This window comes from Bombus bifarius, unplaced genomic scaffold (assembly GCF_011952205.1).
Source record: "Bombus bifarius isolate JDL3187 unplaced genomic scaffold, Bbif_JDL3187 scf7180000010252, whole genome shotgun sequence".
Lineage (NCBI taxonomy): Eukaryota > Metazoa > Arthropoda > Insecta > Hymenoptera > Apidae > Bombus > Bombus bifarius.
This window is the reverse complement of record NW_022885576.1, coordinates 872,377-895,762: the sequence shown is the minus strand read 5'-3', so window position 1 is coordinate 895,762 and position 23,386 is coordinate 872,377. Positions and strand designations below refer to the sequence as shown.

Genomic DNA, 23,386 nt, shown 5'->3' with positions numbered 1-23,386 from the left:
ACTCAACAGATCTAGACTGTGAGTATTGTAATTTGTCTTATGGAATTACAAAAATGTCAGGATGTGGAGCGTCAGGACGCCACGCTGGAATGTCAACGACAACGTCCAGTACTTTCGAGTGTCTTTTAATGGAAGAACACAGCGTTCTCGTGCGTCTCAGACGACTGTGTTAATAGCCACTGCCATGGCAGAAGCTTTTAAAACCAGCGACACGCTCGACATGAAAACGTGTAATGACGCATTAAGTCACGAGAAAATGCGGCTGAACGGTTATTTCGCGTAATAGGTTTTTCGTCAGAAATACATTCCTTTCTTTCCTTCACTTAGAACATCATTTCTCCTTACCAAATGGATTCGAGGCAAGAGATGGAAGATTTAAAGTTTGAGGTTCACCCATATCTGAGATCGTCATTTCTGAGTTTACCTTCGTTGGGCAAGTTTCGTTTAATTTAGTTCCTTTTCCTTCAGTTTCTTCTTATTCGATACACGGTAAAAGTGAATGATGGGTTAATTAAACGGAAATGAAAAAAACAGTTATTTGGAAGTTCTGGGCAGAACTTTAAAAGTAATCGAATTTTTAAAGAAATTTAATTGCAACATGAAATCGATGATGATAATGTGAGAAGTTTTTTAAAAGTCTAGTTTCGTGTATAGAGGATGTTTAATAAATGGCATTTAAATATGGAAGCTAAAACGTATTGATATAGAATGATCCTAATGTATAATATATGTCGGAGATGAAAGGACATCGGAGCCTTCCCTTTGGAACTTCGGAAAAATCCCTTAACACCGTAATCTAAATTCTATCATAGGCGTAATTAAACAATTGTCGTCATTCGATCCGATTGTATTTGTTCGAGATTTGTGATAGTGAGCGTGGGCTCGAGGCGACAACCAGTCGCCGAACGTAGCCGCGGTCACGGGATGAACGCTTTGTCTAACAAAGGTATGGAGTAATTCTATAGCTCTCCTTAAAAGAAATATTTGTATCGGCACGCGACATTCCAACGGTTTCTGTCCCGTGGCTCGCCACACGCAGATCCTATTCTTCGGGTATGATGGTTACCAGATGCCGACGCGTCTCCACAGTACGTGATCAGCTAGCCCGAGGGCTATTATGAACACTAAGATCTAGTTACCTAAAGTCCTTCAAACAGACAGACAGTCTTTGTCCCAACTACAGGAATACAGAAACTATTTTTTTCAGGAGCGACGCTTCCCACTAGCAACTTCCCCTCGAGGGCGGCTAGCATCTTTTCTAACCACCGATATGAAGATTGACCAATTAGCAGCAACGTCAATTTCCCTCACTTTCTGAACGAAAGGATATAACCTAACAAACACGAAGATAGTACTCCGCTGGGGGTAGCCACCCACTTGTTATATTATTATACCATTAAGCTATAATATTTTACCAAATGTCCTACTGGACAAATTGTAAAATTTAAATAAATAAATAAATAAAAAAATAAAAAAGAAAACTTTCTGAACGAAGGCTATCCTCGACGAATCCGATGATCTCGTGTCCTTAGACACACCCCATCATAGTTTGCCCTGTGGCAACATCGGGACGGAAAGTCATTCTCTCGTGAGGTCGTATTGGCGAGTTACTTAGCGTTTGTACGCTCGGTGGATATTCCACGTTTTAACAAAGAGTTAGTTTAGTTATACTTCCATCGTAGCCAAGCAAGCCGAGTACGATTTGAGCTTTGGAAGAAAGCGCATCCTGTTATCCCGTTGACCGCGGATTCGTTATTGAACCTAGGATCATTATCATTAGCTTCTCGAGTATCTAATTACCACGGTGACTTGTCAAATTCTGCAATAATCGTATTTGCACTAGTCAATGTCTTCGCTATTGCATAACGACAATGTGTAATCCAAATAAAAATTCGTTTCACGCCCCTAACCCTAATTCCAATGCAAACCCGGCATATACAAGGTGGTTGGTAACTGGTGGTACAAGCGGAAGGGGGTGATTCTACGCGAAAAAAGAAGTCGAAAATGTAGAATAAAAATTTTTTTTTTAATTTTTTTTTTAATTTTTCCATCGAGACAACGATCTACAGTGAGATCCGTTATAACGAGACGTGATAAAGTGCACGCGTACCGAGCGAAAATTCAAAGTCGGTTTTCTCGAAAACAAAGCCTCAAACGAAAAATTTTTATTACCAACCACTCAGTTACCAACCACTCTATATATAAATGTACAAGAGGATTTTTACAATTCTCTGGTTCAAATAAAAAGGCTTATGTAGAGACACGTACCGTTGCTTGCGTGTAATATAAGACATCAAATTTTACGACTGATGTATTGTGTGAAACAATTACTTTAGTGTGCAGAATACTCTGTAGTACCCGTTTCATTAATTAAATGCAAATATATTACACGTAAATTAATTCCGTGCCTTGAGATTTGTAATAATTATTTCAAAAATCATAATAATAAATGTTTTATTAATAGCAGATGTCAGTACGTTTTATACTAACTAATTTTAACTTAAACATTTTCCTGCCTTTCATTGCAAAGATGGCTAAGTTAATGTAGAATAATAGAACAGTATTCAAAACGATAATGAAGATAAAAAATATATTCGTACGAATTTTCAAACGCGTATTTCGATAGGAAATATCCATCGTTTGAAATCGACTCGATTAAAAACATACGAATAATTTTGTGACTCCTTATACTCGCAATCAGTAAACATTGTATTAACACTTAAAGAAGCGGAAAGCATAATTAACGTTCCAAACATAGAACCGCTAAATAACTAGTGTTTGCAACCAGAACGGTACGTCGCCGAAGACTATCTGCATGTTGTCAGAAACAGTTCCTTAACCCCGGAAAATTAATCGTTCCTGATTCCATTCACCGATAACGCGGACTACGAGCAGATCTACCCTCGTTGATTAATAGCTCAGTTTGATAATCAATAACGATTATCATCGCGAAGTTTACATGTCACGCATTGATTTCATGCACGTGTATTAATTAATCACCTTTGACAATGATGCGTAACACGCAGCTGGCCTGTTTCTTCGATACCGGGTGTCTTGCAAAAAACGTGATCTCGTGCATGCCGGGGGTGAGATTCGCTTCTAGCCTAGTCCCCCAGGAGGGTTTCGACCTAACATACCGGAACCAATCGAGATCCGTCGATGGCTGATCGAAAGTCACAAAGGCCTCGTCTCGTCCGGGCGGTAGTTCCGCGATCACATCTTTCGGACACTCTAAACGAGGCTTGCTATATCCTGCAACACGAAGTAGTTGCAAATTGGAGTATCAAAGAAAAGGATAATTGCAATTTCACTTATAATTAAACCGTGATACGAATATGTAATACGAATGCACGTAATATGCAAAAATATGTAAAATATCCAGAGTATACCCATTATAATATTTAGTACGTAAAATATTTGTCTACCGAGTCTACCTTATATTACTTATAATTACAGTTCAACTTTAGTTGCCGTGATATACACAAAGGTATCTTTTAGTGTTTAGATTGGATTTATATATGCAAATATTAAGTTTTGGTTAGATAATAAATAATAAAAAAAGGCAATTTGCAAGAAATGTTATAGCATTTTTCGGATATTCTGAACGAGACTTGCAGTATCCTGCAAGCAAAATTAATTGGATATCAGAGCATCAAAAAAGAAAATAATAATAAAGATAACAATAAGTAGAAAAAGAATAACAAAATAATTGCACACCTCATCCTTTTGAGTAATTTGAGAAAACAATTGAAATTATTAAATTAAAATTTGTTATAATCTTATTATGTTGACAAGATTTACTTAAAATATATTTAAAAATGCGTTCATATATTCATATTTGGAAGGACTAATTCCATTAAAATTATTATTAAGAACATTTTCTTGTACTTGTGAGCATTAACTTATACATTAGTACATCTTTCGCGTCTGTAGCTAACTTAATTAGAATCTGAGTTAGCACATACAATAGAAAGACTTGGACTGTAATAATCCCATGCAAACATTAAGTACGTATGAAGATCCAAATGTTTAATACTACGTTGTTGTTTAAATTGTTAATACTCATATATATTATTTATTAATTATTAATAAAGTCAGTTTCATATAGTGAAGTAAATTTAGCTAATGGAATTAGACTTCTAATTAATATTTATCATCAAAACAGTATTAATTCGAATTATAAATACTATTTAATCATTCATTAAGAAATATACATACATGTGTATTTAATCATAGTGGTGTTCAATAATATTAGTTAAAGAATACACAAAATTACGTGAAATTTAACAAATTAGTTTCTACATACTATCCTATACATGAAAAATTACATTATCTTTATGTATCTAAGAACAGAGTAAAAAGAAACAATTGGATTAATATTTTTACTCACTGACGCACTCGCCGTGTTTCGGCCCATCCCATGAACCATCCGATCGACAAGTCAATTCATATTCCCCATGAAGCTGATACCCATGGGGACACTTCAAGAAACACTTGGTACCTGGTCGATTGGCTACTCTTCGTCTACCTCTCCATGGCTTTGGCGTTGCCAAACGTGAACACATTAAATATCCTCGGCCCTCCGGATTCAATGGTGGACAGGACACGTTATTTATATCTGGAAGAGATATTAAAATAAACCGATATAAAAAATATAAATTTCTATTATTTGATTGTAAGAATTGAAATACTTTTTTCCAGTTCGTTCCAAGTTTCTATTATTTAAATATGTATATATATGTCGGAGATGAAAGAACACCGGAATTGGAATTTTGGATAATCCCGCAATATTGTAATCTAGAGTCTACCATAGCTGTAATTAAACAATTGTAGTTATTTAATTTGATTGTAATTGTTCGAGACTTGTGATAGTGAGCTTGGGCTCTAGGCGACAGCCAGTCGCCGGACGATGCCGCGGTCACGGGATGAACGCTTTGTCTGGCAGAGGTATGCAGTAATTCTATAGCTCTCCTTAAAAAGGAAATAGTTGTAACACTCGACAGTAAACATTCCAACGGTCTCTGTCCCGTAGCTCGCCACACGCAGACCCTATTCTTCGAGTAAGATAATTGCCAGATGTCGATGCGTTTCCGCAGTACATGTGCAGCTTTCCCTCGAGGGCGGCTAGCATCTTTTTCTAACCACCGATATGGAGATTGACCAATTAGCAGCAACGTCAATTTCCCTCACCTTCCGAACGAAGACTTTCCTCGACGAATCCGAGGATCTCGTGTCCTTAGACACACCCTATATAGTTTTCCTCTGTGGCATCATCGGGACGGAAAGTCACTCTCTCTTGCGATCTCATCGACGAAAAGAGTAATGCCTTACGATCAGTGAATATTACTCGCTTTATTAACAAAGAGTCAGACTTAGATTTTGCGAGCACGTACATCTATCATCCCGTTGACCGCAGATTCGTTATCGAACCTAAGGCCATTGTTACTAGTGTCGCGAGCGCTTAATCGCAGTGGTTGATTGTCAAGTCTGTGGTATCCATACTTGTGTTAATAAACCGTGCCTTTGTTATACCATAACGATGGCTAATTCCAATGAAGATTCATCAAACACCCACAACGCCACCCCGACATCAGAAGTGGGATCAGGTCCATATATAACCACGGAACAACTCATGAGAATCGTGGACCTGTTAACACAGCCGAGGGAGCAAAGACCGAGTACGGAACCTAAGGATGTAACGTTACCACGTTTTGACCTTGAAGGCGCGGACGCCGATCCATTCGTGTGGTGCTCATATACTGATCTGATTTTGAAGGACTACCCGATATAAGATAGTGCGTTACTTTTTGCTCTAACTCGCGCCCTAAGGGGTTCTGCTGCGCATTGGCTTTCACAAATAGTGTGGAAAGCTTACCTGGCCAAAGTTTAAGAAACGATTCCTTTCGCATTTTGGTTGCAAAGAGACAGCAGCCTCGGCGTTAATAAGGATATCCAAAGAACAACCGTTGGAGAACGAAACCCGAGGAGCTTACGGTAGTCGCGTCCGTACCATGGTGCAGATGAAGTTGCAAGATCTAACGAGGCCCGAAATAATCAATGCCATCGCCCTTTATATGTTAAGTTCACGAGACGAACGCTTTCGACGACTAACTCTCGCGAATAATATCAAGACGGAAGACCAATTTCATGATAAAATGAGTGTTACGCCATGCGGCTTGCCATAGATCATATTCTTAACTGTCGGTCGCGGCACTATAATGTCGCAGACGGATCGTCGCGGCTGCCCGGCAAACAAACATTGTAGTGGCAAGCGCATGGTTCATTAAGCAGGGCGACCTCCAGAAACGTCGATTCGTGGCCGTTATTTTATCTGGCGTAAAAGAATGTGGCGTGATCCGAACGTAGTGGGGGTCGCCTTCCAGAAAAACCAAAAAATCGAAAGGCGGGCAAAACGTTTCGAGAAGCCGAACAGTCAACACATATCTTATATCGCGCATTACGTAGTTACATTTCTTTTTGTTGTTCCATTTATATCTTTCTAGTTAATAAGTTGTTGCAATAAACATTAATTTATTTGTGTTAATTCTGTGAAATTTCATTGAACTACCCTTATTATCATAATCGAAATAAGGGAATCGATCAGTTCGTGGCGTCGATTGTTTAATCGTAACGAGAACTTACAACTCTCGTTGACGTAATATCTCGCGATCGCGTCTCTCCGCGAATGATCGAAACAATGAGAATTCTTGATTACAACGATCAGCCGATATCTTCGCCAGGAAATTCACTAGCGGAACCCGAAGTCAAACGACGCAAGCTATCGGGCCACCGGGTGCCTTTACTGTGGTACCTACGGACATAAAATAATGGAGTGCCGCAAGAGAATGCGTAGCGAACAGCGGAAGAATACTCGACGCCAATGTAACGTCAATTCAAATTAGAGGCCGGATGTGTGCATGTCTTCAGCCCGTACTCGCAATTAGCCCAGGGACCCACCATAAACTTAAACTTTTAGTTTATTATTTTTGTGTTATCTATTTATGGATGGTCCTTGAAACAGCCCTTAGATTGTTATACGTCCTTACTAATTACGGGGAAAGCAGGTAGTTACCTAATACTTGACTAACGAAAAAGCTGGTTTTTCCCAAAAACAATATTACCTACTAGACACGTTGGTAGGAGGCTTTCTCCTCCTATCTTCATTTATTAACATGACCTATAACCAATTGGCATCGTGGATCGTTACCCTCACTTTTCCTAACGGAAGGTGCGAACAGCGAATCCGCGTTGTTAATTAAAAAGGGCACACTCACACCGAGCTTTCCTCCGTAATGAGACGAGAACACCTAGAGAAATAGAAAAAACCATCGAACAGTGAACATCTCTTCGATTAGTGTATACCTGTGCTGTGCTAGAAAATAAAGACAGTAGTTGTGTTACGACTCAGCTATTTTATTTCATCAACCAACCCTTAAATTTACGTGACACCAGGAAAGAAGCGGACCAGCCACATCGTCCAAGGTGGTTTGCTTCAAGTGTCGTGCGGAGGGCCATATCGCACCTGATTGTCCGCTACTGCAGGACAGAGAATCTGGCCTCAAGAACGAACGTCGAGTCGACTCCTGCGTGGTGGAGTCTCCAGCTGGTAGTTTGTCGAGCTAGTAGGGAGTCGTTCCCATTTTACTTCGATTCCGGAGCCGAATGCTCATTAATTAAAGAATCTACAGCCTCTACAGCCTTGTGTTAAAAGTACATCTCAGATCTTGTCCACTGTATGTATTAACAGTTTTACATTGGAGATAACTTTTCATGTCCTTGCTGATAGCTACTTAAAATACGATATCATGATTGGTCGTGAAATTTTAAGCCAAGGTTTTAACGCGAATATTACACGAAACAGCGTCGATATTTGTAAGACAAAAATAGTTAACGCCTGTAGTAAAATCGTGGAAGATGCGGTCAACATTAACGAGGTCGACACTGATGTAGTTGGTAACGACAAAGATCGATTAATTTCTGTTCTCGAAAAATTCAAAGATTCGTTCATTACGGGTTTCCCGCGTACTCGCGTAAGTACGGGCCAGTTAGAAATACGTCTAATTGGCCCTAACGTCACCGTACAAAGAAGCCCTTACAGCCTTAGCGAGGAAGAACGGAAAATAGTGAACGAGAGAATAAGTGAACTAATTAGAACAAAAATCATAAGGCCAAATAGTTCGCCGTTCGCAAGCCCTATGTTACTCGTGAAGAAAAAGGACGGCTCAGATAGATTGTGCGTAGATTTCCGAGCGTTAAATAAAAATACGATCGCGGGTCGGTACCCTCTCCCTCTTATAGCGGATCAGATCGCGAGGCTGCAAAAGGCGAGATACTTTATCAGCCTGGACAGCCAGCGGGTTCCACCAAATTCCCATTCATCTAAATTCGACTGAATATACAGCGTTCGTTACCCCCGACGGACAATATGAGTACATAACGATGCCGTCTGGATTGAAAAATGCACCGTCCGTTTTTCAGAGGGCCATTCTCAATGCCTTAGGCGACCTTGCGTATTCATATGTTGTTGTTTATTTGGACGACGTCCTAATTATTGCCGACGCGATAGATCAAGCTCTAGAAAGATTAAACACCGTATTAGATACCCTCGTAAAAGCCGGATTCTCTTTTAACTTTTCAAAATGTTCTTTTCTAAAGACATCGGTACTCTATTTGGGATATGTAATTCATAACCCAACCCGGGTAAAATACACGCCTTGGGTTCTTTACCTGCGCCAACGACCGTCACACAGCTCAGGCAGTTCATAGGTTTAGCCTCTTACTTCCGAAAATTCGTCCCCAAATTCTCACAGGTAATGAAACCCTTGCATGCACTTACTTCCGGTAATAAAAATATAACTTGGACGGATAGACACGAAAAAATAAGGCAAAATAATCTCCGTTCTGACCGATGCGCCGGAGTTAATGATATTCGACCCCAATTATCCGATAGAACTACATACCGACGATAGTTCTGAGGGATGTGGGGCTATTTTAATGCATAAGGTTGAAGGTAAAAACAGCGTAGTGGAATATTACAGCAAAAGAACTAGCCCCGCGGAATCTAGGTGTCATTCCTGTGAACTAGAGACGTTAACAGTTGTAAACGCCGTCAAACACTTTCGCCATTATCTACATGGACGAGAATTTCTTGTCGTCACTGATTGTAATTCCTTGAAGGCATCTAATAATAAGGTACATTTAAATGACTGGGTTCATAGGGGTGGACTTACTTACAAACTTTTACCTTTGACATTATGTATCGGGAAGGTAAACGAATGACCCACGTAGATTTCTTTTCGCGAAACCCCGTAGACTTGGATCATCGCACGATCAGCAAAGTTACAGAGAAAGAAATCAATCTGACCGAAATCTCCGAAGATTGGCTATTAGTGGAACAACGTCGCGATCCCCATATTACAGAAATAGCTAACAAATTGCAAAACGATGAGCTCGCGGACGACATCGTGAATACGTACCAACTACGATCCGGTACCCTTTATCGTAAAATACAGAGAAAAGGCAGAACTCTCTGTTTGCCCATTGTTCCGAAAGGCTTTAGATGGTCCGTTATCAACCATGTGCATCAGTCAATTATGCACTTAGGTTGGGATAAAACACTTGAGAAACTGTACGAGTATTACTGGATCGAAAGAATGGCGAAGTATGTTCGTAAATTCGTTGGAACTGTCATGTCGAGTTTCGAAGGCTAGTTCAGGTAAAATACAAGCTGAACTACGTCCTATACCCAAGACCAGCATACCGTGGCATACAGTGCACATGGACATAACGGGACTCGTCATCTATTACAACATTCGTCGAAAATTCTCCGAGTGTACAATTACTCTCGGCAATCTTCGATCTTAACGTCTCTACAACGCTCCGTCTTTAACGACTGCGACGCACTGCACGCATCCGTAGGGAACTTAGTCAGATTTTTGCATTTCGATGCGATGTGTCCGTACTCCTGACATTTAAAACATCTAGCACTTTTGCTTTTCATTGGACAGTTCGCACTTAGATGAGTTTTGTCTCCGCATAAAAAACACCGTTGTACCGGCTCCTGCGCAGCTTCGCCGCGACTCGTCCTCTTGGATATTTCTTCGGCTCGCTTGCTTTTCGTCTTCGCGTTTTCCTTCGCGGCCTTGTACAGGGTGAACTTCTCTTTTAATTCTCAAATATCCTTGGCGCCATACAGTATTATTTTATTGGTCTCCTCGTCACAAATTCCGTTGATGATATATTTTATCACGGCTAAACTTTTCATACTCGTTTGCTTAGCTATGTCGAACATTTTGCAGACATACTCTTATGTCTTCCTGTTTCCTTCCTAATTCGACGCGACTGTTCCTTGTGCACCTTGTGCGCGTCTATTTTTTGCACAAATTCGGTACTCAACGTTTCCTTTATCATTTTCCAACTTTTAAAGCACTTTTCGTAGCCAACGAACAATTTTGCCGAACCGCGTAAAGGTCTCTTCGCGTATATTACTCGCTGCAGGTCAGTCCACCCATAAAGGTTACATATTTCCTCAAATTGTAGCAATCAGCTTTGCACATTGGCACCGTTATCACCACTATATGTGCTCATTGACTCTTCCACGTCCCTGAATGTTAGGTCGTGTGCGCTCCTACTGTCGACTCTAACGCGTGTTTCGAACACATCACGCTCTTTGTCTTCTTCGTCTTCTTCGTCCTCGCCGTGCTCAATTTCCAAGGCAATGAAAGCTCTTAGACAATCTTGCAGTTCTTTCTTCTTACTAATTGTTTTTAACCTTCGTTTCTTGAGTTCATCTTTCAACTTCGCAACCTTCATTGTTCCGATTCGCGTCAGCTTATCGTTAACAACGCACCTTTCTTCGACATCGACGATGGTATTATCCGCGTTTAATCCTTCGCTCATGTATAATGATTCAATATAATTTCACAATTACTACACGAATAGTTCTGTTAAATAGTTCGTTTTCTGTTTTATTCGATCCTGGCCCGAGCCCCCGGAATTATAGTGACTTATTTATTTGATATATTTATTTACAATGATGAAACAGGAAACTATGATTATTTAACTAAAGAGCTATTTCTTAATGTAGTAATGCAATACAACTAAAACTAAATTGGTACAACTTCTAAGCGATACTTCACAACTCACAACTCGCAACTAATAACTCACAACAATCGATAATCAACAACTCACGACCTACTCCAACTGACTAATTTTCTCCACCAAAACATCCTTTTATACCAGTTTTAGTGCTCCGACCACGTACACGCGTTGATAACCCAAAATGGTCAAGTACGCCTTTTTTCAACTACCTATTCTCCTATAGGGCCACGAGCGTATTAGGATTTCTCTCCTTTCCCTGCACTGTAGTTCATTGGGTTTCTTCTAAATGATTTTTCCACCATACAACGTATATGTCCACCACTGTAAGTTAGTATTGAGCCTGCCTTCACCACCCGAAAGTTAAGTATTAAATACGAATTCCGTCAATGAACGAAACGCAGTAGACAATCTGTTAGCTGATTCACTCTCCATTCTCCGGAGAACGATTTTCAAAGCCGTGCATCGATCATCGATATGATATCGCGAATCCCTTAATCCGCTTACAATTAGCTGGATTTTCGCTGACGCGTAGTTGCCGGAAGGCAAGGGAGTTTCTGTCAGCGTTAATCGGTTGCCTTGGAGGCAAGAACGGAACCGAGGCGTCGATACGCGTCGAGCGCAATCTCAACCCTACGACAATGTCGACCAAGCATTATCGTCCACAGCAGATGTTCGCTCCTATTATTCTCCACGTCTGCATAATATATGAATCGTGGATGTTAATGACGACACATATCGATACTGCATTTGCGAGAATCAGTTCCGTGACGGTTCTGCATGGCGCCACGGCGTGTCGACGTTGTTTCAACGCTGGACGGCTTTCGATAGAATACTCCAGGATTTCGTTGTGTGTGTGTGTATATATGTGGAGGCGAACACCGTGGAAATCGGGTCACTTGACGGGGAATCTTGCAGATTTGCAATACTGCATCCTCGATCGAATAAGCGACTCGAGTATCGACTAACCCATTAATGGCCAACGCTGCGTTAACGCAGCATTTCAATTGCAATCTCTTCTCAGTGAACACATTATTAACAGCGTTGTTGTTGGGAACAATAACTTCAGTCGAATCGAATCTTTTTAATTAATCTGCATGTTGGAGGATATATTGAAAAATTTATTTCAATTATAATTTTTTAAATTTAAGGATATACATTGCCCTATACATATTAAGATAATCTACTCGTTACAATTATTACAAAACTCTAACAAGTTTTACCCTATCTAGTATTTTATATTATAAAACATGTGATACGAGTAAATTAACAGATTTATAGTAAAACATGTAAAAGATAAAATCAATAAAAGGCATTCAATTGAAGTTAACATCATGATGTGTTTAAATCGGAATGCCAAATGGAATTTACAATTCTTCCAGTTTCAATAAACATCTGATACGGTGGCACGTTTCCTTCTCGCGTCCGACAAATTCTTTTAGAATTCCGTAAGGTAGAGCGGAACAAACTCCTTGTTAAATTTTCAAGTGTCGTACATACTAGATTTCGCGACTCGAATAACCAAACACATTCTTTATCGATAATTTAATGAAATTCGGCAGTTATCGGTTCGTCGCGAAATATATACCGTCACGGCATAACTGTGCAAACAATCGCAATCTGGGTCACTTGATTTCATATTCCCCGAGAAACTTGTAAAACGTTAGCGTGCACCCAAGGCGATGCAAATTTCACGCTGAAACTTCTTGTGTCTTTCTTATTGCCCGATAAGTTTATGCAAACGAGAGAGTAAACTGGCAGCAACAAAAATTTGACCAATACGCCGAACGAAATCGGAATAATACCTAGAAAGTTCTAGCCTCGATTCCGTAAGGATATAACGATACGGATCTATTTCGAAAAAGCTGTCAGTGTCTCCGTTTTACATTTTCTACATTGTACATTTTTTCACATAATATCATATAATAACATATATTCGATCATTACTTTATTCACACGTGATAGATTTATTTTATTCCATTATTATCGCAGTTCTATTATTCGAGTGCGCAATGCATAATCGTGCACGATAATGCATAATAATTGTTCGGTCCACATTACCCTGGGAAAGGGTTAACGAATGGGATCATTGTTCCTAGAGGATTTGGCCACAAAGTGGAGAACGTAAAGGAGCTTTCTGATAAGGGAACTGCGAGCAACAACACGGTACTTAGTCCGGAACCTTAGGTATTTACCCCAAAATCCCGCAATTGAATGCGAGTGATTTGGCTATTCCTTGCGACAAGAACTTTTTACGATCTCTAATATATTGTTGTAGATAGCGATAGAAACAGATTTCACAAAGAATTTAATTACACTTGAAGAAAAATCGTAAAGATCGGTTCTTGCTGTTCTATAATATTGATTTAATTTTTTCAGTATAATGAATCCATTATATATCCACGTACAATAATTCAATGTATACTATGAATTTATTTGTGCATCTTATATTAATTTTATTGTTGGGTTGAAAGATGAAAACGAAAAGTAGTGGTAAGAAACCGTTTTTATATTCTATAGTTAATTTTTAGTTTAACGGAGTTTTTCTCTCGCCAACTGCTATTCACCACCTGTGACTTAACATACACTCGAAAAAGTTGAAGATAATAGATATTTTAGAAGAATTCAATATAAAGGTCAAAGATATAAAAATACTTTACCTACTTTTAAGTATAATTTATGACAGTTATGAGTGTTGTAAATATTTCAATTTCCTCGAATATTATAAAATTGTAGAATTTATGTGAAAGAAGAAATATCAGACAACTTCTCAGAATTCCCTTTCATAATTGCGATATTTAAAGTACAGAATTCAATAATATAGATCGACTACAATAAAATTGCAGGTGGAATGAGTTAAATAGAAAAATAGTGCTTATTTCGTTTAAATAAAAAAAGATACTCTCTTAATGAGTTCAATAAAAAACTAAAATAAAAATCAAGAAACTCTCGCGTGGACAGAGCACTCGATAAAACGCCAAAAACTAATCGCCTAAAGAATTTCCTAGAGGCACAACATTCAATACCATCTAGATAGGTTCCTGGGAAAACTACCAGTAGCAATATGCGGAAAAGTGGATCGACAAAGAGTGACAAGAAAAAAAAATAGACAAAGTTCGCCATGCATAATACGAAGCTAGAGAAATGAAGGGTTCGAGGCATGAATCCGACTGCAAGAAACGTGGACGAATTTGTCGTTGTCCCGTGAATACGTCTGTCTAGCAAAGAGAACTTATTACTCAGTCGTAAGTATTAATCGCAAAAACGTTGCTTGTCGCAGAAACGTTCGCGCGCGTGTCCACGATAGCATTATTACGACGCAGCCAAGAAATTTCCCCCGTGTCACTGGAACATATTGCGTTTCCCAGACGCGCGAATGATGTATGATCCTAGAGGATGGGACAAGGAGTCGAATGAAAAGGAGAAGATCCGAAACTTCTCTCCAAAGAAAAGGGAACGTTTCAAGGGACGAGCCGTGTACAAGCTGCTACAAAACTGTTGGTCGATGGAGCAGAACATGGTAAGCAATGATAGAAGGGACGTTTCTTGATTAATAGATGCATCATCTTTTGATAAAAGATACTTGGACATAAAAATTTTGGGCTCTGAATGTCGAAATATATATTAGCGATGTGAAAAATCTGTACATATGTTACGCGTCGTAATTATAAATAACATTTACATATGTCGGAGTCAGGTGACAACGAATTCAGGTTCGATAACTAATCCACGGTCCACGGGATGACGAGTGCCAACTTAATACACGATTCGGATAACTCTCTCGATAACTCAATCAGCAATTCGCCCAACGACTAACTAACTAACTAATTCGTAATCCAAATGAAACTGCCCTTATATATTCCTGTCCCCACTTCTCGGGTCAATCTTTGTTTTTAAGGAGAGCCATATAATCATTCCCTACCTGTGTCAGGTACACGTCCCTGACCGTGGCTACGTCCAGTGACCCGCTATGTCACTTCGAGCCCGAACCCATCGTCATAAAGCCAGATTGGAACATTAAAACTATTTCTTATTTTTATTACTTCAGCGTAGCTATAGTAAAAGTCAGGACTAGGGTATTAGAGTTTTTCCCAACATTCCAGACGGGAAATCCCGATGTTCTTTCATCTCCGACACATATATATGTTACGACCGATCGCGGAGAGACGCGGTCGCGAGGAAAACGCGTCAGCGAGAGGCGTAAATTCTCGCTACGATTCGGTGAATCGACGCCGCGAAGTAGTCGTTCCCCTGTTTCGGTTAAGATAACAGAGGTGGTTGAATGAATATGACACAGTATAGTAAGTTATATTTCACCGTTTATTCCACAACTTATAACGAGGATAGTTACACTGGTGCGTATGTACGAGATGAGTGAGTGACTGATCTGCGGGTGTGTATACCCGCTCGAAGGATGTTGACCGTTCGAAGGATGTGAAATCAGTGCCCTTGGGAGATGATGCTGTCTCGGTGGAAGGCTAAGGATCGGTCCCTCCAGCGCACGGGACCATCGGATTTGTTGGAGCCGATGTTATTTAGGAGAGTGAGGGAATAGGCTTCGTTTTTAATTGGTTAAACGAAGGGTCTTAACTGCCCTCGAGAGAAAGTGATTAATGGGGGGAAAGTTGCCGCGTGCGTGACAAAAAAAACAACTTTCCCTTATCCTGCCGTGGTAGACAATAGTGTTTAGCAACTCCTCGGGACCAGATGTTTGTTTTGTTTAAAGGACCTTTTCTAAGAAATCTATGATTTATGGACGGTGCTTAAGGCTATTGAGGGTACGCCGTACGGAAGAGCGGACCTCTGGTGTCCGTCTGGCCCGCGGTGTGTGACCTGGGCCAGGCAGAGAGTCGCGCGGCGTAACATCCTCCCCCCGTTGAGAGGGTACCGATCAAAATTTCATTAAAGGTGGAGTTAATTGGAGCAGCCGCCCGACTCCTTGTTGATTGCTGATTGTCCTTATTCTGCGTGATCGGGTTGGCTCGTTGGTAGGACGCGCTGCGTGTCAACGCCGTTAGCCGCGCTGGAAACACTCGTTCCCGGCCGATCACGAAAGTTAAGCAGCAGCGGTCACGGAGCGGTCTAGGATGGGTGACCGCTCCGTGAGGCGTTGACGAAAGAAGGAAGGAGGCGCACCGAAGCCATTTTTTCCGGGACCATCCAAGGAGCACGAGGCAGGCAGAAGCCCCCGAGACACAGGACTGCCCTGGGAAAACGCCGATGGATCTGATATTTCTTATAGTCGGGTGGCGGCTGGCCGGTGCCCGCGACACTAGCCAGTTCGCCGATCCGGTGCGGAAATTTCGGAGAAGTTGGTGGCCCCCACGGAGTAGTCCTGTGAGCATCCCGACGGATCTGATATTCTCTCATAGACGGATGACAGCTGGCGGTGTCCGCGGCACCTGCCAGTGCGCCGATCCGGTGCGGAGAATTTTCGGAGAAGTTAGTGGGCTCCACGCCTGCCAGGACCACGTCGAACCAGGAAGAGGCGTCAGGGGACGGGGTCCCAGGATGACGCAGCAGGAGCGAGGCGCTGGGGGGCGTGGTTCCCCCCCAGCGGTCCAAGAAGAGCAGGACGCCTCCCTTCGACAAAGAAGGAGAGATAGACGCCCGGGGGCAACCGGAGTAATTCGGGAGAGATCCCGGGTGCATCTCGACTCAGGCGTCAGGACAGGCCACCGTGGAGGTTTTAGCCGGTAAGAATCCGGCACTACCCAGCGCCCTCTCCCCGGAGGGGCGCGGGGTGCCTATGAAGGTTTCCTTCACGAAAAAAAAAAAAAAAAAAAAGACGCGCTGCGTGGCACGTCGTTCCAAGATGCTCGTTGCCGTATGACTTGTGGTAGTCTGGATGAGGCCGTTGTTACCAGGGTGACTTCGAAGATACGGTCGAAGGCCCGTTGCCTGGATGGCACGTTGTCCCCTTTGTAGTCTGGATCGCCGTCTTCCTCGCCGATGCCGAGCGATTTCCAGGTGAAATTCACGACCCAAGAAGTGACGTGAATCTTGCTTCTGGAAGTGTCGTTAAACACCTCGGCCCAGGAGGGATCGTCGAAGGGGACGTCGGTGATGCTTGGTGAAGATTCATCAAGCGCGGTGCGGCGGTTTGAAGTTGCCTGGGAGGCTGGACTCCCCCCGATGACCCGCTCGAATCGCATTCTCTTAGTAATGACCCTCGGTGGAGAATGACCGTTGGATGTCGTGACCGTGACTTGCCGTGTGCACGGTAGCGTTCCTTATGATTCCCTCAGCTCCTGAAGTGGTGCTTGATCGGGTGGATACGCTGCCAACTGGATGCCGGCATGGTAAAGCTGGCCTGAAATCACGCTCCCGTAAACTCGTTAGTGCGTCACCTATTGGGAAGTGACCGGGAATGAGGATAGGGAGATCACTCGGATTGGGTGATACGGGATGGAGAATTTGAAGGGTTGAAAATCCCTTTTATCTGCTGGTCGTCGAGAAAACTTGTGCCCCTTCTCTTGGGTTCGTAAGGTCCGAATTTTCAGCAGCCCTCTGTTGGCCTTGACGGAGTTGAGGCCGTTGTCCGTGATGATTTTCGCGCAGTATCCTCGCCGAGGGCTGAATCGGCGTAGAGCGGCTAGGAATGCGCAGGTTTTTTTGTTTAATTCTTCCTCGTCTTCGATTGGTGTTTGGGCGATGAGCTTCGGTCGGTGCCTTTGTTCCACGATGCTCGAGATTCATGTGGAGGATGAGATTCTCGGTCTTTTGGAGTCGACTGGGTAGATCTCCGCGAAAATTCGGTTGTGCGTCTCGATCGATGTGTAAAGTGCTGTTGCGATGACCCAGGTGGAGACCGTCCCTTAGAGGATCGGTTGTGCGGCGAACGACCGCCCGACGATCGATCTCCAGACGACCGACCGCTCGTTAACCGACCGCTCGTTGACCGACCGCTCGTTGACCCACCGCTCGTTGACCCACCGCTTGAATACCGATCGCTTGAGGCCCGATCGCTTGAAATCCGTGGACTGACCTGAGTGAGCGCTCGGTGTAAATTTGTGTGATGGCGTTGCCCGCACATGTGACATGAACCGGATGTGCACTGAGTGAATGGCCTCTGCCTAAGCAATTTATACAGAGCGATGCCCGTTTTACAACTTCGAGGCGTTTTGTAGCCGATTTGGCCTTAAAAACCTTGCAATATCTGAGTTCGTGAGATCCTTTGCAGGTCGGACACATCCACATCCAATCTGTAATGTTTGTTCGTTCATGTCGTGCGTTTTGTCGGTGACGAGTGTGTTGGTAGGTATCCCCTTTTCCCATTGGTGTTGGAGCGTTCGTTTGATCGCCGTTTGTCCTTGTTTGCAAGAAGTCTATTAGGTGCTTGTATGACGGTAACTTCTTGTCTGGTAAGGTGCGTTGCCATTTGCGAATGATGGCTGGGGGTAACTTTGATGTAAGTAATTTGAGAAGAACGGTGTCGGATGTGATTGGGTCACCGAGGTTCTCTAACGCTTGGATGTTTATCTTGAACGTCTCGAGAAAGTCGTCTATGGCTTCGGGTGTCTCTTTAACTATTTTTGGATAGTCCAAAAGCAAGTCGAGGTGGCGCATGCAGATTTGACGGTGGCAGTCGAATTTTTCCTTGAGTACGTCAACAGCGATGGCATAGTTTGACTCGGTGATGGCTAGCGATTGTATACTTCGCGCGGCCCTCCCAGTCAAGGCTGATCGGAGGTGATAGAATTTTTGGACTGGTGTTAGTTGTTCGTTTTGATCTATCGTTGACGAGAAGGAATCGTAAAATGACTGCCAATTCTCGAGCGTACCATCAAATGTGGGTATTCGAATCTCCGGCAGTTTCAGCGAAGCAGACTCGCGACCGGCAGCTGATTCGTCGTTTGTCGATTGTGACGTCGTAATTAGTCGTAGATTGCTCAGTTGAGTAATTACTCGGAGTTCTAATTTCTCGTACTCGTCGGCTATCTCGAGGCCGCGCTCGATCTCTTCCTCATCTATGCTTACAATCTCGTTTTGGATGGCGCGGAGCTCCGTCTCGTATGTTTCCAGACGATTTTTGATTTGAATTAGCTCGTTCTCTCGCGGACAGCCGGATTGTTCAATTTCGCCTAGTTTTTTCGATAAGCGTGTAAAGTGGCCGATGCAATAACCCCGGCGTCGACGCAAGGCGGTAAGCTCGTTTCCGGTGGCCATTATTTGTTAGATAATTGAGAGTGGAATGGTTATAACTTACTTCTGTTGAAGATTGTCCAGTTGCGGCAGGAGGTTGCGTGGTTGCGTGGTTGCGTTTTAACCACCGAATAATACCTCTTCAAGGGTGACGATCCTTGACGTTACTGACCTCGCTGGGGGGGTAACGCTTCCGCTGCTGGTTATGTTGGATTCACGTGGCACTGTATGATAGTGGGTGTCACTGGTATGCGCTTTTCACTTGACGCGTGATGCGGCTTTGAGGATCGAATGATTCGACCGGTTACGTGTCCACACTTTTCACTTGTCACTGAATCCGGCTCGAAGGACCAAATGTTTCGACCGGATGGGTGACAAAACTATCCACTGCCACTGATGATCCGGCTCGAAGGACCAAATGTTACGACCGATCGCGGAGAGACGCGGTCGCGAGGAAAACGCGTCAGCGAGAGGCGTAAATTCTCGCTACGATTCGGTGAATCGACGCCGCGAAGTAGTCGTTCCCCTGTTTTGGTTAAGATAACAGAGGTGGTTGAATGAATATGACACAGTATAGTAAGTTATATTTCACCGTTTATTCCACAACTTATAACGAGGATAGTTACACTGGTGCGTATGTACGAGATGAGTGAGTGACTGATCTGCGGGTGTATATACCCGCTCGAAGGATGTTGACCGTTCGAAGGATGTGAAATCAGTGCCCTTGGGAGACGATGCTGTCTCGGTGGAAGGCTAAGGATCGGTCCCTCCAGCGCACGGGACCATCGGATTTGTTGAAGCCGATGTTATTTAGGAGAGTGAGGGAATAGGCTTCGTTTTTAATTGGTTAAACGAAGGGTCTTAACTGCCCTCGAGAGAAAGTGATTAATGGGGGGAAAGTTGCCGCGTGCGTGACAAAAAAAACAACTTTCCCTTGTCCTGCCGTGGTAGACAATAGTGTTTAGCAACTCCTCGGGACCAGATGTTTGTTTTGTTTAAAGGATCTTTTCTAAGAAATCTATGATTTATGGACGGTGCTTAAGGCTATTGAGGGTACGCCGTACGGAAGAGCGGACCTCTGGTGTCCGTCTGGCCCGCGGTGTGTGATCTGGGCCAGGCAGAGAGTCGCGCGGCGTAACAATATATAATTTCAATTTTAATGGTAATTGATAATACACGATAACATTTCGATTTATAATTGCAACGCTCTTCTTAATATAATAAGAGCGTTGTTCCTAGTGTTTTAGAGATACGATATCCTCCATTTCATATATTATCCTTATTTTATGTATTAAAGATTAAACATCCACAGTCCATGTGTCATATTTAAAAAAATATCGTTATACTTGCTTCCTGTGCGCACGCAAAATTAATTTTTGTATACAGAGACGATTAATGATAAACGTTTTTACAAAATGCTTAATCAAGCGACAGTTATGAAACGCTCAATATAAGACAAGAAACTTACCCACGCAGGATTTGCCATCCGACGACAGAGCTTTCTCGTCCCCGTCGCAAGCGCAGAAGAAGCTTCCGTCTGTGTTCTCGCAAACTTCCATGCATCCACCATTGTCGACCGTACATTCATTGATATCTACACAAACAAATGCAGAATTATTTTACATTTTATGCATGAGAAGCAACAGAACACGAGCTACAACACAAGGGCGAAACTAAACGCTCGGAGAGTACGCGAATGGAATACCATTTCTTTTTCCATCTGCTCACGATCACGATTTAAAATTTTCAAAACCGACTGTGGCGTGCTCAGTTTACAGATGCGCTGCAATAAACGCACATAGAAGGCCTGAGTTTATACGATGGATCATATTATACACGGTGACGTGTTATTGACTGGAAGCCATTTGTTTCAACTAGATAGTAATTAATCGTTAGTTTACTGATGTGTGCATTGCCTGAGAATATTTTAATCGAGGTGGTGAGATACCACTGTTTGTGATTATCGTAAGCGTTTAGTAAAATCGAAAAGTACATTTTTAAGTTACTAAAAATTATTGATTTTTTGTATTTATATGGTATTTTGAAGTTTGCATTTATTATTTAGTAAAAATACATTAGAGAAGCTTATAAGTCGATACCAACTAACTAAATCAAAATTGCAAATAGGGTAATATAAAGGATAATGGAATAATAGAAGATAGTGTACCTTGACAAGTATCGATATAACAAATGAATTTAGAAATAATCGTTGGTTATGATAGCAAATTTTATCAAAAACTTCCGACTCTTTACGACCGGTCTGATATCTTAACTTAAGAAATCTAATTCCATAAACGCGTAACGGAAGAGCAGTCACTATATCGTTTGTAAAATTGAAAGAGAAATTTCTGACGATATGGGATACCACATTGGCCTGCGTTATTCTAGCAGTAACAAGCGTTTCCTCCCTATCGTGGTACCGACTGGTATCGATCGACATTCCGCAAAGTTCAAGTTTCACCACGCGAGTGTACTCGCGCCTGATAACGTGTCTGACCTTTCATCGTCTGGGTAGTCGAGGGAAAACGACGGAAGGCCCCTTTCATTCGCATACAACCACTCCTCGTGAACGTGTCTGCATTCTTTCGCTAGTCAACCACCGACCGGCCGGTCAATTGTCCACCCGGTGGCGTTAAATTGACCGAAATAGACGTACAAGGGTCGGCCAGATTGCGATTGCCTCGAGCGCTTTCAATGACCGCCAAGAGTGCTCGACTTCCGTCCCTTTCACGACCTACGGTCGCGATATGCTATACTACAAGAACTATCCGCGTGATAATGACGCGCCGACAAAATGAACAAGCAATGAAACGTCCCTTCTCGTCCACCTTATCCGGATCCTCGGATAACTCTGTGGCGAATCGATACAATACCCCGTGATTTTGTCCCATAGGATTTCTATTGTTGGCTGTGCGTATTCTTGCTGCGAGCTGATATCTCTTGAATGTGAAAAGAATATATGAGAGGATTTAGTTTAATATTAGAAATATGAATTTGGTGCAAGAAATGAGGAGTTAGATTCGTTAGATCGGTGCATGTGAGATATTGTCTTTTGAAACTAACATATTGTTATCTCTCTCACATTATTATAATTAATAAATGACGTAGTATAAAATGAAGTAAATAAATCATTTTAAAAAGTGATAATTCCGTTGCTTTTAAAAGTTGTGAGGCACCTATTCACAGACAGTTTTGGTAATAACTAAACTGTAATTAAAAAATGGATACATTTGTTTCAAAAGGATGCAAGATTTATTAACTTTTCAAGATTCAAATGTTTTCAGCACCTTGTTCGGCGTATCTGTCTTCTTTGAAGCCACGTAAATTTTAACTGGCTCGTTTCTTTCACAGAGATAAGCATGTACGTGTACATATCAAGGCGCAAAAATAGCGAGCTATAATTAATCTTCGTCGTAAGAAAATTCAATGCAGTTTTCTAGTCAAGTCTGAAACAATTTGTAACGCTTCACGTTATGCGTTATTCATTGTGGAACTTGGAGGCAAATCTGAGAACTCTCGGCTGAGCTAGACAGCTTTTTATACTACTTCATGAGACCCGTGTGCGCATATGGTAGACATCGATCCAACACAGCCATATAGCAGTTGACGGAAGAAAATGTATTGGAGAACGAAAATCGCTATTACATAACTCCATTGCTCGATATTGTCTAACGATAAGAATATCTCATACAGTTTCTGCATATTTCATTTCATATTTCATTTTTGCACTTCGTCTCATAACTATAGAACTACTTTAAAACGTTCAAATTTTATATATTACATTTTTATATATTTTCGTATGTTATTTTTATATATCGATAAAACCGAAATATATCATGTTTAAAATCGTATTAAACACTTCCATCTTTTTTAATGATATTCATAAAAGTATGAATTTGCATAAATATTTACAGTCCACTCACGACTATAGAATCGGCGTAACAATATACGTTTTTATACAAAACCTAATGTCAGGGTGTAATAAAATAAAATTGTAACAGTATCTTTTGTAAGTTTAACTTACCTCATCGTCAATATCATTGAAACCTTATATACTCTGATTCAGATCTTTCGAATGCAACGCCTCGAACAAAAATGAGCGAATAAATAATTTGAAATTACACACCTACATGCATTGTTCATT

At 41.8% G+C, this 23,386-nt stretch overlaps 1 pseudogene; it reads right to left on the bottom strand.

The window, feature by feature from the left end:
- LOC117216182 overlaps window positions 1-23,386 on the bottom strand; it is an 87,520-nt pseudogene that overhangs the window by 12,350 nt on the left and 51,784 nt on the right.